Source organism: Danio rerio, chromosome 17, assembly GCF_052040795.2.
Source record: "Danio rerio strain M-AB ecotype USA chromosome 17, GRCz13ab, whole genome shotgun sequence".
Lineage (NCBI taxonomy): Eukaryota > Metazoa > Chordata > Actinopteri > Cypriniformes > Danionidae > Danio > Danio rerio.
In genome coordinates this window covers 50,930,987-50,949,386 of record NC_141037.1, presented here as the reverse complement: position 1 = coordinate 50,949,386, position 18,400 = coordinate 50,930,987, and the positions used below count along the sequence as shown (strand labels likewise).

Below are 18,400 nucleotides of genomic sequence, written 5' to 3'. Positions count from 1 at the left end.
GTAGTGTCTGAAAATGGTTAACTACTGTAAAAACCTAAGTTAACAGTTAGCTACTGTAAACCTTTTAATTTTGTCCTAAATATTTTATAATATAATTTTATTAATATTATTTTAATACTATAGACCTAAAAAAGACACAATTACAAAATATTAACAAAATAAACACTCTTTATTTAAAACACTGGAGATGCTTAAAACAAGCTTAAAAATGTGTAAAAACATTACATTGCAATCATTCAAAATATTTTATTTTAAGAAAAAAAACATTGAAAATGACAAAGCACATTAACATACATGTACAAAACTAATTTAAGTGTCTGACCTGCATATTGTTGAGAAAAAAAAACCCAATTGTACTAAGTACTACTGACATTAAACCAGACACAATTACAAAATATTCCATTCTTTAAAACATTAATAATGCTTAAAGCATTTAAGGAAAATGTGTGAAAATTACATTAAGCAATAAAATCAACACATTAAAAATAAATAAATCACACAAAGCACTAGAACATATATGTACAATAAAAATGTAAACTTCTGAATTGCATATTGTTGGAAAAATAAATATTTGTAACTATTAGCCGACTCAGAAACAACCCAACTTTAAAATATTACTAATTCTGGTGTCAAATGCTCAACAAGGTCTGAATTCACATGTTCAAATGCAATTCATCTTTATTTCTATTGCACTTTTACAATGTAGATCAATGATGTCAAAGCAGCTTAATATAGAAGTTCTTGTAAATTGAAGCTGCTTCAGTCCAGTTTTCAGAATTGAAGCAGTAAATGTTACTGCTGAAAGTCCAAACACTGAAGAGCAAATCCACCGATCCACCAATCGTAGCCAAGCGATCCAGTGGCGACAGTGGCATGGAAGAAACTTCACCAACTGACGAAAGTGTAGAATAAAATCCCTTGAGAGATACCAGGCTCAGTTGGGCACGACCAGTTCTTCTCTAGCCAAACTTGTGCAAGGCCGCAGTCTAGGCACCGGAGGCTCGAAAGTTCACCAGCGGGTGGTCAGGCTGGCCCATTGGATCAATGCGGAAACTCATTGATCACATGTGTCTTTTAGGATTCACTCCTCCATGACCACCACAGCATCTGGTCAGGATTTGGCCCAGTCCAGGATTATGAAGAACTCTGGATAAGGACAAACAGACTAACATAAGCATAGAAGAAGCTTGTTTAAAAAAAATAAATCATATACTGGTTAATTATTTTGAAGCATGGCAGCTAGGTTGGGGTAGTTTTCAGCTGGTACTGAGCAACTGGCTCCTGCTCATAACCTGCTCACTACCATGTTTAAAAGATAACTAACCAGAATGTCCTGTTTACTTTTTTTCCCTAACAAGGTTTTACAAAAACATTGTAGCATTTGTGATGGGTTGATTCACTGCAGGACAGATTAGACTATTTGTTTTATGTATTCCTAATAAACTAAAACTGACTGAATACTGATAAAACTATTGAGAGTGTCTCACCTAATCCAAGTTCTCAGTTAGCTGGTGAAAGAAGGATAACTCACTGTTGTTCATGGTTGTCATTCTCTTCACTACTTCTCCTGCTATCTTCTGGCTCACTCTGGTTGTTGCTGTGCATTTTGTTTCATCCTCTGGAATTATTTATACAAAAATTTTTATTATTTTATTTATTACAAAATATTTAGGCAACATGAAATGGGGAAAAAGACATTTAATACATAGACAAATGCATGTATCCCAATACTAATTATTGTATTTTGAAATGTCTGACCCATGACAGACCTCAATCTGCTCAAAATATTATAAACAAAGATGAAAAAAACCCTACTAAATGGTTTAATAAAAAAGGGAAAAATATTTTTTATTTAGCTAGCAACTAAACATGTGACACATTTTGTATTAAAAGTAAAGTTACTATATTGAGAAACAAATAGATGTACAGTACTTACTGTTGTATGAGGTCCAGTTTGCACAGGCAGGCTCCCAGTATTCTATATTGAGACCATAAAAAAGCCAAAAATACAGATAAGAATACCATGCTACAATCCACAACCTCCACACAACTTTTTTTTTATTTGTTTACCTTGGTTGCTTACTGGTCTTGCTTATTTTTTAAGCATAAGGCTGTGCTGATCAAGATGTTCCTCCGAAATGCTGTTTGTTTCTTCAGACAAAACCTGCTGCTGTGCCAGTGCCATATCTAAACAGAAAAAAATATAATGGTAACAATTATGTTAAACCAAATGTCAAGAGTTGTGATAAAAAAATAATTAGCAAACAATAAATAGTAAAAAGATGGTTATTAGCATAATGCATAGAGGTAAAATTGGTTTTATATTAGCAGATTCAGACTTCCCCCTTAATAATTTAATTTCAAAAAAAGTATTATTTGCAAACTCTAAATAGCGAAATCATTTTAGCAGCTAATGACTATCAAAGTACAACATGCTCACGGTCAAATAAACAGTGTTAATGTTGATTTCAAGTCATACTGGCATGCTAATTCTGATCGAATATTCAAACTAACATGGTAAACAGTATATAGTCTTCTAAATGAACGAATGTGCGAAAATAAAACCAACTTTACCTCTATGCATATTGTATAGATTTACGTTAACGTTCTTATAGGTTACGTCGCGATGTTATTTTCTCAAGCTAACGTTATAAGTTAAGTTACTCTAAACCAGAGAAAAATAAGTTCACAACATCTAATATATATATAGTATAAATCAATATAAGTTAAACGTTGCATGTTAAAATGAGTGAGTCCAATTCAGTATAAACTTAGCTCAGTTTAGCTAACAGTTAACATTACCATTTTAAGATTGCTTCAGCCAATGTTGCCGAGCAAACAAATGCTAATAGAGGTGCTCAAATCAATGTCGAGTGTTGTCAGCACAGACAGACGCGCTTTTACCTGGATTATTTGATGGTCTTTCATTCATATTCTTCTGGGGGAAAACACTCTCTGCCGGACCGTTGTCTCGTGCTAAGGGTCCTCCAAAACTGTCTGCATACCTCTGGTTCCCTCCTAAACCAAAACCCGCTGCAACACCGGTTCCTATGTAAATAAATAAAAAGATATGACGAACAATGGCTAATAGTCATAAACAGTCTTATTTAAAGTAATAGTAGTGTTAATGTAATAAATTAAATAAAGGTAACATCTTAATAGATGATATATTTCTCAAATAACGCCAAGCCAGAGAAAATAATAATAGCCAACTTTATACTTTGTTCTATTCTCGTCCACAAAACATTCTGTAAAATGAAACACTGCCTCAGCTTACCAGTGTAAAGTTTGATAAATCCAGTATGTTCTTCAGGCACACTAATAAATTGTCCTCCAGAATTGCTCCAGGGTCCTCAGGCAAAATGTGGTGCAGAGTAGTCGAATCGCCGCAAGGTGGCGTTAAAGCAGTTGTGGAAAATACAGTGTAATACACGAATTTTTACAAATACAGTACATCGCTGTATATGTTGTTCGACGTCACACTAAATTCCCATAATGCAACGGTAAATACAGTTATTTACCGTAAAAGGAATTTGCAGTATTACACTGGGTGAAATACAGTAAATAACTGTATAATTTACAGAAATGTCTAACAGTGTAGTATATTAGAATATTCCTACTATATTGTCTTGTTTCACTGTTAAAAAAAAAAGCTATTACCAATCCCCACACTCACAGATATGAAGGTACGCGAGCTGTCGCTGAGGTGGTTCCTTCTCAAAAGGTACACATTTTTACTTAAAGGGGACATATTGGTACCTTCAAAGTATATATTAGTACCGAAAAATTTTAAGAGGAACACTTTTGTACTTTTTAGGTACTAATATGTACCCGTGAGGTATTATATGGAGCTTTTAGGTACAAATTTGTACCTTTTGAAAAGGTACCACCCCAGTGACAGCTCTTAATTTCTAAGAGTCCATGTTTTGTAATACACAAGTGTTTTCCATTGATTTACACTTTTGAATTTACATGCAACCTCGCTCTTTGCTTTAAAAAAATTAAACACTTAACAAACTGACTTATACTGACATGTGTTTTTGTATAAATTATTTCCTGTACAATCTGCCATTTCAAACTAGTTGAAATAGCAGTAAAATACACTTTATATTTTAGTTGCATTTTCAACATTTCAATATCCCCAAACTGTAATTTTTTTAACGATGTATTCTTAAATGAAAACAACTTTGAATACACACAAAAAAAAGAAACATCACTAGGCAATACCGTTCTTAATCTCCTCCTGCCCATTGTACATTAAACAGCATCTCCCTCAATAAAACCGCCCCCTTTTTCAATTTAATCATAGTGTGAAAAACGAATTAAATAGCAGTGATAGAGCTGTAAATTTCTTATACGAGCTGTCAGACGTCCAATCCCGCGTGTGAAGTGGGCTGCGCTCTTCTGGGGTGACAGTTTGGGTGGTCGGACGGTGTTTCTCTGATGGGGGTGACAGACAGGCCACTGGTGAACCCGAGGGGGTAGACAACATCAGTATTCACTTATGGCTTCATGACCAAAGATGACCTTCTCCTCTTCAGTTCAGGACGCCCCTTTTTTCCTCTCCATCCACTGTTGGAAGTGCGTGTGTGTTCCCTTGAATGAAGTTATTGATGGCTTTATCAGGCTTTGGGCTCGTGCGCTGCTCCAGTGGTGCGTTTACAGGTATAATGCTGACACGGGGTATGATAATGGCTGTCGCTGATCATACACATCTTTTCAACCTTCACGGCACAGAATAAATTGCTTCTCACTTATTTATCCTGCATAATGGGCTCTGGGAATAAAAGAAAGAAAAAAAGCAGGGTGCGGCCGAGATGGAGACGGTGCTTGCATTAAATGTGATAATAAAGGTAAGATGTGGAAAGGCAGAAATGGAGGAAAAGATGTGGTCTGCAGAGCTTGATAAGATGCATGAGGGACTATTGAGTGATAAATGACGACATCTGACATTAAGACACTGAGTATTTAGAGAATGTGTTCGTGTGGCAGAATGGCTGTAAAAATACAATAAGGCGACGCGGTGGCGCAATAGGTAGTGCTGTTGCCTCACAGCGAGAAGGTCGCTGGTTTGACCCTCGGATGTGTCAGTTGCCATTTCTGTGTGGAGTTTGCATGTTCTCCCCGCTTTCGCGTGGGTTTCCTTTGAGTGCTCCGGTTTCCCCCACAGTCCAAATATAAGTGGTACAGGTTATATGGGTAAGCTTCAATGTCCTGTAGTGTATGAGTGTGAATGAGTGTGTTTGGATGTTTCCCAGAGATGGGTGGCAGCTGGAAGGGCATCCACTGCATAAAACATATGCTGGATAAATTGGCAGTTTATTCCCCTGTGGGAAACCCAGATTAAAAAAGGTACTAAGCCGACAAGAAAATAAATGAATCAATAAATGAATTAATAATAATAATAATAATAATAATAATAATAATAATAATAATAATAATAATAATAACCATATTATTATTATTATTATTTTATTATTATTATTTTTATTATTATTGTTTGTGTGGCAGAACGTTTTCAAAAATAGCTTGTTAACATTTTACAATAATAATGTAATATTAATAATAATAATAATGTAATGATGCAGGGTTTATTGAACAGAGAATGGTCCGGCATGCAACAGTCAACACAGGGGCAAACAGATGTTTACAGAGGATCCAGAGTCATTGTCAAATAACAGGTGAAGGGTCTCTACAGGCGGGCAGTAGACAATATAACTTAACAAACAAACCAGGCGAGGGTCAAACACAACAAAGCAAGTATAACAAGACTCAGTTTGTGTTGGCTTTTTTTTAAAGTCCATGTAATTAATTCTAAACAGCTTCAGCTGTGTGTGAGTGGTGCATAATTGAACTTGTAGTTCATGTACAGGCAGATTTGTAGTTACTTTTATAATTGAGCTGTGTTTTTATCAGGGATCTGCCAGGATTACATCACTGGTGATTGTGACAGATAAAAACAACAACAACAGTAATAATAATAATAATAATAATAATAATAATAATAATAATAATAATAACTATTGGTGCTATTATTAGTATAGGTGCTATTGGTTTGGCTATTATTATTATTATTATTAATATAATTATTTTTGTGGCAGAATGGCTTACTACCACTACTATTACTACTACTACTAAAAAAAAAAAAAAAAAAAAAAACAATAATAATAATAATACTAACATTGACAACAACAACAACAACAATAACAATAATGATAGTAATAATAATTATTGTCATTATCATTATTATTATTATTGATTTATGAATACAAACATTTGACAAGATCTTATTTATTACCATTACATATTATTTTTAGTATAAATACTTACATGTGGATCTGACAGAAAGCTTTTTTAAGGCAGATACTATCAATGACTATAGGAATTATTTTCCATATAGAGATACTCATCCTAAGCCCTCAAGAGACAACCTGTGAAGAGATGATACCAAGGTATCCTTAATCCTGGACCAGGCCATATCCTGAGCAGATGCTGTGGCGTTCATGGAGGAGCGGAGAACATGAGACTGGTTGCTGAAAGACCCAGGGACAAGTAAGTCTTTCCATTGATCCCATGGGTCAGCCTGAACACCTGGCGGTGACCTACTCACACCTACAGCTTCTCCACGATGGACGTCTAGCGTTCTTCAGCCTCCGGCGCCCAGACTGCAGCTCTACAGGATGTTTGGCCAGAGGAGAAATGGAAGTGCCCTTTTGAGCCTGGTTTCTGTCAAAGTTCTTTCCTTCATTTTCGTCAATTGGTGAAGTTTTGTTCCTCACCACTATCACCACTGGCTTGCTTGGTTTTGGACGTGTGGAGCTGCGCATAAATGGATTTGCTCTTCAGTGTTTGGACTTTCAGCTGTGAAAATTAAACCACACTGAACTTAACTAAACTCAACTCTGACACAGTTTAAATTTACTAGAACTTCTATGTTAAGCCGATTTAACACAATTTACATTGTAAAAGCACTATGTAAATAAAGACGAATTGAATTCTCCACAGTCAATTCATTTGTAAAATGTTTGTCAGCGATAAGGATGCAGATGTTATTTAAATTAGTAGTAGCAATTGTATTCATGTGCAAAATTACTTTTACACTATACAAATCCTTTTTGTTTTCTATGGCCTCAAAACCCATGATGTCCAGTAAAAGACCCGGAAGGTCCAGTTGTTGTGGGTTGTGATCTGTGGCCGCTCGCTGTGCTCTATGGTTGTTGAATTTTTATCAGGCCTTGAGGCAGAGAGGAAATGAAATGTGTTAACAGTATTTCACATCAGGTACAGTGACTCCAGCCCTCCAGCAAATGACACTGTGGCCTCTTGCGTGATTAGCGAAAAAAAAAAAAAGAAAGAAAGAAAGACTGGCTTCCAGTGTCAAAGGTCAGGGTTCAGAGGTTACACACACCAGCCCCGCTTGAGCCGAGAAATCAACAGCTGTCATAAGAAGATTGGCAATCCCGGTTAAACAAACATTGGCTTCAGAAAGTCACTAATGGAGGGAAATTGGAGGAAAAGGCAGACAAGAAGAAATAAAGAAATAACAGAAAAAAAAGTATTAAAGGTAATGTTAGCAAATTAAAAGCTGTATAGGAAGTGGGTAAAAAAAAAAACTACACCAATTTCTGTTTGTGGCATTTCGACAAACACTATATTCAAGTAAATAATACAAATTGTTCTGGATTATAATAAAAGCTTTCCTGTGACAAATAAAAAATAAAAATAAGAAAAATTGCAGAGTTATAATAACGTTTGTTGGAAATGAGAGAAAACATTAAGCAGAAAAAAGACCTGAGGGATTCCTGCACTGAATATCACTGAATATCATGATTAATAATTGAACATTGTAGAGTATTGATTTAAAGTGAGTCCATTCCCCGTGAAGCAGCAGGACACATGCTTTCATTAAAAGCTTTGCTGATTTAATAAAAGCACAAACTTATCAGTGAATTGCACATTAATAGACCCTTCAGGGAACTTATGGTGGAACAAATGTGTATTTCTCTTTTGCAAATGTGTACGTGATTTCATGTGTTATATTTGAATTAAGGGGATACGCAATGAGTATTCCTATCATGTTCTTGAGTGTAGCAGCGCATATTAACAGTAACTAACATAACAGATGTTTTCAGCAGAATGAAACATGTTGCTCCGCTTTCGGTGGGTGTCACTCTTCTTTTCTCTAGAGATGGACGTCTGCATTTTGTATGTGTTAGTGAAATCATGCATCTCGCAGTAGGAGACTGACTCTGTGAATAATAGATGTGAATGTATATGGAAATACATTAGCCGCGTTTCCACTATCGCGCCTAAAGCGAGCGAGCCAGGGCGAGCCAAGGCCAGTGGCGTTTCCACTGTCACTTCCGGGGCCTAATCGGGCCAAAGCGGGGCTTTCTCGGGGCCAACGGCCAGCCTTTTTCGGCCCGCCGAATACCTTGGGCCAAGGAGGGCCAGCCGGGGCTTCGGGGCGGAGTGAAAGGAGAGGCGGGCACAGTTTTCCGATCGCACTCGAGTACATGCGCCAAACAAATAAATAAATAAGGGAAAGAAAACATCTGGAACAAATTATAGGCTGGGGTCTTTTTTGCATATGATCGCCCTTAAGTTTCTCTTTTAAATGTAGGCTGTTGCATAAAATGATCTTTCTTTGCTGCATCTTTGATGTTTCAATAACGCATAATAATCTTTACACCATATTAAAGACACAGCAGACAGTAAAGGTTTTCAAGAGGTTTTGTCAAGTTTAATACTGTAAGTGTGTTTTTGCGCGTTTAGATGCCTGTGTATGTGTGTGAGACCGAAAAAAAGAGCGCTCCATTCATAGCTCTGTTGATGCCGCGAGCGGATTTTTTCTTTTATTTTTATTGTTTTAATTTATTTTCGAGATAATACACTATATGAATACAACAGTAGGACATTAAACTTTACAAATTTCATGTCCACTTTTGTAGGCTCAAATCAATAGTGTCATATCTAGATAAAATAGCCCTATATTGAAATAATTTAAAGAATTACAAATATTAGATAGGCCTATAATAAAATCACATTAAATAAATAAACCAATATAAAACTAACAAAAGCTATAGCTATAAAAAAATAGGTACTATATCAAACTGTTTCAAATTTATATTAAACTTTCATTTTTCAAAAGCCTCTTTGAAAAAAAGATTTTAGATATTTTCTAAAAAAATAAAAATAAATAAACACCGGAAAATGTTTTAAATATTATTTATAAAGTATTTGGATACGATGAAATTAATCCAATCATGAAAATAGAGCATTTTCGGGGTGAGTGAACGCAGAAATAGGCGACCTTTTTTTCTGTCTGCAGCCGCGCAGCACTTTTTTGACGGGAAAAACTGCAAGTTCAAAATGTGTTCTGTGTCCTCAAACAAGTGTGTATGTTTTTATATAACGTGGTAAAATTAAAAAAGTAAATTTTAAATACATAAAGAGCTTTATTAGTGCATTGCTGCTGAGCGCAACGAAATTTAGGCTATATTTTATTACGTGCTGCTCTTGTGCTGAAACACTGAACACTTTCCTTTACTTAAGATATAATAAGCAACATCTTTAAATAAAGGGAATCACCTATTAAGTGTCATAAAGCCTATAGGGGGGAAAAAAATCATGTTTCAGTTCTCTCCGGAGCATTTGGGATGAATGTTGGACAGATTCTGTCTAGAAGATGTTATAAAATACATTTTATATCGAGTTATTAACGGAGAAATTTATATATGTGATGTTATATTATGGATGTGTGCGCTCCCTGTGCTCCGAGTCCCTCCGTTGGTGGCAAGACCACTGGATTTCGATGCCAGTCGGTCGGCGAGTAAATGAATATGATGAATGAAAACACACAGGCATGTGCGTATAGACATGCGTTGTACTGCTGTACAGTAACGTGTAATTTGTTTGTTTTGGTTGTCCTAATTTTAATAGTTTCGTGATGATGTGTTGGTGTGCTTTATCTGCATGATTCTCGCTGAAGTGGGCGGTTTGAGTGACGTTCGATTCGGGGGATGTTTTGGGGGCGGGGTTTGCGTGACGCGCTGCCAGCTACTAGCCCCACAGTGGAAACGCGACATGATTTCGGCCTCACTGCTCAACCTCCCGGGCGATTGGCCCGGCCTGGCCCGATATAAGCCCTGGCTCGCACTGGCCTGATAGTGGAAATGCGGCTATTGACACATTGCACCTCTAAAGGTCTGATCAATACTTATAAAGGATGATGACCACAAACATCTTTAAAAATCATTTTAAACTTAAAGTGGTATTTTTCTCTGTTCTCTGAGGTCCACTTAAAGGCAATATATGTATGTTTTTTTTTTCATTACAATATCTAAAAAAACATTTAATCCAGTGATATATTTTGCTGACATATGTACTTACACTATCCCAAACGTTTCTCACAGTTTTCCAATCCAAGCAATTTTAACTATAGACACAAACCGTTTTCTGTGTCGTCATGCTAATGACTTCACACACTCTTGATTTCCAGTTTGTTAAAAAAAAAATTAAAATAAAAAAAAACAAAAACAGGGAAATACCAAAGCCACTTTAATATGTTGTGCATTTTATTAGCAATTTATTATCATAAAAGAACCTAAAATGGATTTAGTATGATAAAACCGCACTGCTTCTTCTACAATAAAATTAAAGTTTACCAATAAAAGTTTTTTTTCTGCTTTCATGCCATTTTACTTTGTCATCTTTCAGCCGTATGCTGCGTTCACACCAGACGTGGATGAAGCATCAAGAACGAGTGATTATCATGTTAAATCAATGCAAAAATGTGAATAGACATCCTGCGGTGCGAAATGTGCACATGGCATGAATTGAGTATTTGACACAATGAACGCGCGAATCGCTAGAGTTCGAATATTTAAACTTCAGCGGAAATTCACGGTGCGTTAATTAATCAGGAGATGATTATGATGTAGTGCCTGTTGTTGATGTCCCGGGGGGAAATCCTCCCGCCTATACCGACAACAGTTCATCAAACTGAGCTCGGCTGAGTATGAAGCACCGCTGAATGCTTCTATCATTCAGGTTAAGTTTCTGAAGAATTTATGTGCTCACAGAGCTGTGTGCACCTCCGAAAGGGTTTAGTGGACTTAGACACTGCTCCAAATGAATCAACGCTGTTTTTCAGCCTTCATAAAACACATGAACAGTTATTTTCTCAATAAAATCCATGTTAGCCATTTAGCAATAAAACTTCAGTCACCATGCAGACAGAAGCTGATTTGATACGCAAATGAAGTGGATTTTGAGTAAACTCAAATGTTCATGTGTTTATTTATGCTCAAATAGCGTCTGGTGTGAACAAAGCATTACTCTGCTTCAAACTACTGTAATAATAAGTTTTAAATACTTCAGCTCATCCATGAACACAATTTAGTTCTGTAGAATGTAACAAAGACAACAACTCCCGTGATTCCACACTCGGCCATGGCATCATCAAACCATGCATTTGTTTGTTGTAAATGCATGCCCTCTAGTGGTGGAAATCACATACTGTTCCTTTGAAATGTTATCAAGATTTTTCCATTTAGAATAAAAATGTCACTATAGCGGTACATTTTCAAAGAGTGCACATTTTTATCTTAAGGATCTCTTTTTGGGACTAAAAGAATGTGTCTGGCAAGAGTTTAGTTTCTAAATCTCCTAAAATGTCTGCAATTCATCTTTTGTTTTGCTTTTCTACTGTCGTCATATTTTTTTTGCCCTTTCTTTTTAATCCTGAATCACTGTAGGCCTAAGTTGCATTTTTTTTCCAATGACTTTCATTCATACGTACTTGAATACGACAAACCGAAACAAGTTTCACATGTTGCTGAGCTCCAGAGTTCATACTTGGTGAACTCTGACCTGCAAATTCGCATCACTTGTATGCGTGCGATCAACAGAAAAGGTGACTCATTGTACAAAAATTGAAATCAGTGATACACCATCTTGTTTATCTTGCACTTTTTCACAGCACTGTCTGGCCAAATTTTGTATGCTACTCTTTTATAACTTGTAACTACAGCTTTTTTATAGTTTTTCCTGGCTCTGCAGCATGAGCCTCCACTGACTGCGCACACACAACCACAAGATGCAGAGGCTTTCAGTCTTGACGTGCTTGTTGTTGTATTATTTTGTGACAACAAGAGCAACTCAGAGTAACTGTCATGACACAACCATGGTTAAGAAGTAGTCAGCACCTTCAGTTGCTAAATTAATAAATTTTATTATGTATTAAATAAATAGGTTGTGGATTTTTTTTATAGAGCTCTCATGAAAATATTTGCCACGCCATGTTGCATGGTACCATTGGTCATATATGTATGCAAACATTAACCAGTGTGTCTCAACCACGAAGCAGCAAGGCGACACCCAAGAAAGAGAGCAGCAGCTTTTACATGTCCGTTTTAAACAGTCAGATAATTTAAAATATAGAAAACTTCTACTATAATAATTTTTATCCAATCAAATTTGTAGAAAGTGAAAATTATCCCAATCATTACCAGTTTCCACTAATATGCTGTAATGGCTGCTTAATAATCATTTTACACTTCATTACCTAACCAAAGGTGGAATGAGGTATTTAGTTTTAGCAAATACGTTGTACAAGGTCAAAACTAAAATACTGAGGCAAAGATGGCACAAACGGCATAAAACTATATGAAGCTAGACCCTTGTTGGGGCACTGATGGAAATTGGAAAGAGTATCCCAATAGCTTTCATGGGGTAAAACACCTAACACGTTTATAAATGGCTGCAAATGTCTATAAGTGACTGAAATGTATTGGCAAAACCTGGTGCTGCAAGCTGTACATTTCCATTTTGCCACCACCCACTGTTAGTTAAAATCAATGAGAGATGGGCATGACAGTGGGGGATCTACTTTATATTGACAGACGCAGTAATGACACAAAGATAAATGGGATCAGGACCCAACACAAGTCAGAATCAAACCTGTATCCTCCATGTAAGCTCTCCAGATTAAATACATAAGATAACACTGATGCGCTTTGAAATGTAATGATAAATTAAAAAGTTTTTTGGTGCTTGTATGTATGACGTAGATATATACTTTTATCAATGAAAGCTAAATCAACAAGTCTTAAAAGGTAACAAGTAGAGCAAAAGGCTACACTGTAAATAGAGGAGCTGCTACCTAAATCAGGGATGTAGAGATGAAAACTGAGAGGTTGTGGTTGCGTGACCTTAGAAAAGCCACTTATATTAAAGTGCCGAAGGCTCAGAATAGATGGATAGAAAAGCTAGATGTGGCTGAAAGCCAATACCAATGCCAAAAACACATGCTCCTGTTTGTTTAAAAGGGCAGAGCTCAAGCACACACACACACACACACAAAGAACCAAAAAAGAAACCAGGAGCAGGTTATCATTATTATATTCTGTCTCAGAGCATGTACTGCTAGTAAAATCTCGTTTGGGTGACTTCTGTGAAGAATCGAACATCTATTTGATTATTAGGGAATGTTGTTATTCACAGTATAAGGAGGGTATATTGTCATGCTGAATAAAAGAATGTCAACAATTGCGAGTGTAAATTTATTAGTGACCTGGGGGCGGTTTCATAAAAGTCATTTAGAAAAGCGGGGATTAAAGTAAAAAACTGACATCAATGAGCCGAACTAAACGTCCACGTTTAAATTGGTTCCATAACAGCAAGTTGAAGATCATTTGATCTAACTAATCTGAGTTCAGTTTAAATAATCTAGATAACTGCTTGTGCACGCTACTGTCATGAAACCTTAAAGGTCTGCAGGTTCGCAGATAAATAGGTGCAGAAAAAAATAAATACAAACAAATGGAAAATACAAACGGCAAAATGCTGTTGCAGTAATGGGTGCTGTGCAAAGTCCAGTGTATGGTCGAGTCCAGAGAGAACAGCACTGGCGAGAATCAGACCCACAATCCCACAAAGAGTCCTGATGGAGGCACAGAGAGAAAAAAATATAATAATAATAAAATTAAATAAAAAAAATAAATAAATAAACAGACAATGAAACAAGGAAAACACCACCATGAATTAGCTCCGGAAACAATCAACAGCTGTAGTGAGCTGATCAAAACAGCTGATGCCACAACAAACACACATGGAGGTAAAGGAAAACAAAACTACATGACAACACGCACGTGATATGTGACGAAATAGAAGGTGCTCACAAATTCATAATAACATACGGTAGGTACATTTGGCTCAATAAAATAAAAAAAATAAGTTTATTATTAGTTATTAAGTTAGTAGGTGGTTTAGTGAGAAAGTTTTACCAATAAAATGAATGCACTTTCAATTTTCTTTAGGTACATTACATTTAAATTTCTTAGTTTAATAAAAAATATATTAATTTGCTAATGAATTCACACCAATATGCAAGTTTAAATGAATTGTACTCTTCAGTAAGACAGAGTGAATTGATATTTAATTTTTTTTTTTGTTTTGCAAGTTGCCGGACTCCCATACTGAACTAATCAGTTATAAAATAAAAATAATAAAATAAAAATCAAACATTTCTCTAGTCAACCCAAACAATCTTATTTCCTTATGTAAAGCTGAATATCTGTATCTGCAGTGAATAACAGCATTGCTAAATCCACTGTCAGCTTTTTTTAAGAGTGACTTTAATTGCAGTTCTCAAACTTACTTCTGCTTAAATTATAGCAACCATATTGCTAATTAATATTTCAGCAGTATGTGCAGCCAGGTATTAACAATAATACTCAATTGGCCTGCTGAATATTTAATGTTAGATTGGGGCAGGGGCTGGAGATGAATGCTGCTTTAACCCCTGCTGAGCTGCTCTTATCGATAGCTTCACATGGTTTTGCCCCAAACACAAAGACAAGTAAGGTGGAAAAATGGATTAAAGGTCTGGATCGCCATGGGCTACAAACACACGCGCTGAAGCGGCCTGGATCGTATCCTTTGAGGAAAGAGAGCGCCCATTTAGACTTCACTCTGCCACTCAACAGCCCAGGCTGTAATGAGCCCATTAAAATGTAGATCCAGGTATAAGGAGGACATGAGGACGAGATCCTCTCATATTTAAAGCTGCAAGCAGACAAATCATAGGATTATGCAGTTCATCCCAGGAGAATAGAGAAGCTTTTTCCATATGATGTGTCCACAAAATCATGCAACACACATGCAGTCTTTTTCATTATTTTGACTGTTTGATAATCAGTTCATATATATATATATATATATATATATATATATATATATATATATATATATATATATATATATATATATGCTGTCAAAATTAGTGCACTAACGCATGCGATTAATTTGAAATATTGGTGTGTGTGTGTGTCTGTGTGTGTGCCTATGCGCGTTTCCTAGCAACAAGAACAAACACATAAACATCGCAGATGTCGCCATACGTATCCCACAAAGTGGTTTAAATGTTTAGAGATGATGTGACCAAAGTCCCTGTAAGAATTAGTCTTTGGTGTGACACAACATTTGGGTGTCTTTGATGTACCGCTTGATAATTCTTATGTCCTTGTCGCAGCACCAGTGGCAACAAAATTAGGCACAGAAATTCATATGTTGATTCTGTGATTCTGCTTGTGAGAGACTGTTCTCACTCACCTCACATCATTCAAAATAAAAGGGCTACATTGTCCCGATAATACCAACAGACTGGACTGTCTAAGCAACTGGCTGAATATAAAGGATGACTAAGAAAAATTGTTTCTACTTTATAATTAATGTTCTCAATTCACAGCAATACAACTTTTTAATGAGTGCAATTGTTTGTATTCAATACTTTATTACTATAATTTTCCAATTTCCATGTTTGCAATGCCTGTATATTGGCATTTTTTTTTTTTTTTTGCAGTCCACTTAAAATCCAACATAGAAATAATTTTCCTATTTTTTGGCATTGATTTTTTTTCTTTTTTTTAATTCAACAATGTTTATTTTACATTTAAATAGCCAAAATTTAAAGTTTCAGTCTTTTAAACGTGATTAATAGTTATTAATTGCAAAAACAGTGTCATTAATTAGTTTTATTTTCAATCGATTAACAGCACTTTATATATATATTTATTTATCAACCAGACCAGAGTCTGGACTTTGAGAAGCCCTGGTTTAGTTCAATAAAGTGTTTTTTTTTTTTTTTGTTTTGTTTTTTTCCCCAGATCATTAATTAAAAAACTAAAACTAACTAAAAAAATAAATAAATAAATAAATAAATAAATAAACTAACACCCTGCCCAGAATAAAAAAAATAAAACTATTTATTTGTTTCTCACTATGTGAGAAGATGGACAAAAGGAAATTATATGCATTATTTAGTCTGGTTTAGTTTAGTGTTAACACTACAATTTTTAAGCCTAAACTCATTAATTTCAAAGCCTCTTTCAAGCCTCAAACATTCATTGATTTTCTTTTCGGCTTACTCCTTTTACTAATCATGTTGCCACAGTAAAATTAACCACCAACTTATCCAGTATATGTTTTACTCAGGGGATGCCCTTCCAGCCACAACACAACACTGGGAAACACCCATACACTCTTGCCTTCACACACACACACTACGGCCAGTTTAGCTTCAATTTTCCTGTAGCACATGTCTTTGGACTGTGGGGGAAACAAGAACACCCAGAAGAAAAAATGGGGAGAACACAACAACTCGACACAGAAATGCCAACTTACCCAGCCAGGGCTCGAACCAGCGACCTTCTTGCTGTGAGGCGTATGTGCTACACACTGTGCTTCCTTGACACCCATTTTAAACCTAAACGGAAAAATACAAATGAATGAATGAATGAATGAATGAATGAATGAATGATGGCTGCAAATGTGCTCATTGTATGTGTGACAGACAATCATGAGAACTTAAGCGTATATGAAACAAAGATTTGTTGATGTCTTTTTTTCAAACTGTGAGCTCAGATTTACAATCACTTATTGCAACAGTGTCCTGCTTTTGGTTCATTTATAGGGCTGTCAAACTTTTTCATGGTTCCTAGAACTTTGGCTGATGTACCTTTTTGGCTTTTTGGTGTTGTGCAGGAAGTAGAAACAATGTTACTTAAAAATTACACTGGAGAGAACTTAAGGGTCTAATCCAGCACAATAGGAACTACAATGATGTAAATGTATGCTGACCGTGCGAATGCATGTCATATGAAATGCTGACAAGGTATTTTGAAGTTTTAACACTGTTGAAGTATTCTTTGTTGATTTTACTGTTCCAATAATGTAATGAATAGCATTTTCATTTTAAAAACAATCACATCAAAAAAAAAAAAAAAAAAAAAAGATAACTTTTTTTCCACATAAATATGTTTAAAATCACATATTTGCACGAGAAGCTCATGTGAATCTGTTTACATATGGTATTAAGAGCTGTTTTGGTTAATGTAATGTGTCCCACATACTTTGTATTTGATTTTAGCATGTGACACTCATTTTTTAACAACTTCACCCTTTTATTACCTATTCCACTTATTGTTGCTGTGTTTCCTTTCCTCGGTGGTTAATTTTTTGATAACAATTTAGAATAATTGTCCATTATTTAATGTGAATTTATCCTAAGTCACAATAAAAAGGTTGAATAAATACTGTAATAAATGTACCACTAATTGTTTGTTCATGTTAGCAAATACATTACCTAACATTATTTTAAAGTTTTACCCTTTTTTATTAGAGATGTGTACATATTGTCAAACAAGACCCAAAGCCACTCAGCATTTCAATTGTTCCCATTGCCTACATCAATCACAACTGAGCACGTATCTGCTGTTGTCATGTATACACAGGTAGCAAGGGTTAATCCAGCATGTTGAATATGCACCCGTCTAATCTGCTTGCTGTGAAGAGCACTGTATATAATGTGCAGAGCGTGGAGCCCTAATCCAGGGCGGCGCTCTTCCAGAGTCTGGCCTTTGGATGTGTGGCTATGGAGATAAATGAGGCTTCAGGGATTAAATCGTCCCAAACGCACTGACTGGTTAATTGAATCCTCCCCGGGGAGGCCCTTTGAGAATAAGAGGTGTGCTGTTGAGGAGAGCTAAAGGGCTTTTTTACCTCCGGGTAGGGCACCTTGGGAATGTTCAGTGGGTCAGGATATGGGTAAAGCAAATCCCAATCCTATTCCCAGTCTCTCAGAGACTGATGATAAATAGGGTATGAGACTTCTTGAATTGCTGGGTGGGTAAGGTTGGCGGTGTGTTGGTCTTATGTTGCCACGGATTAAATGATCTTACCTGTAGGGTGGCGATAAAGAGCAGACGTACTGTTTTTGTGCATTAAAAATGTTTTATGTGAAAATGTCAGAGATATTGTACTAATTGGTTTCTTCGAGTAGTCGGGAAAATAAACAAAATATTTTCTATATAAATATATATATATATATATATATTCA

At 35.8% G+C, this 18,400-nt stretch overlaps 2 long non-coding RNA genes across 2 annotated transcripts in view; one reads left to right on the top strand and one right to left on the bottom strand.

Moving 5' to 3' along the window:
- LOC141378418 (uncharacterized) overlaps window positions 1–18,400 on the top strand; it is a 93,957-nt gene that overhangs the window by 12,252 nt on the left and 63,305 nt on the right. The gene's annotated exons all lie outside the window — the stretch shown is intronic.
- On the bottom strand, window positions 154–2,957 carry LOC137488144 (uncharacterized). The gene is made up of 5 exons (XR_015513794.1): window positions 2,905–2,957; window positions 2,071–2,187; window positions 1,937–1,978; window positions 1,532–1,618; window positions 154–1,146 (listed from the first exon to the last, which is right to left on the bottom strand). It is a non-coding gene; the product is annotated as an uncharacterized LOC137488144 (long non-coding RNA).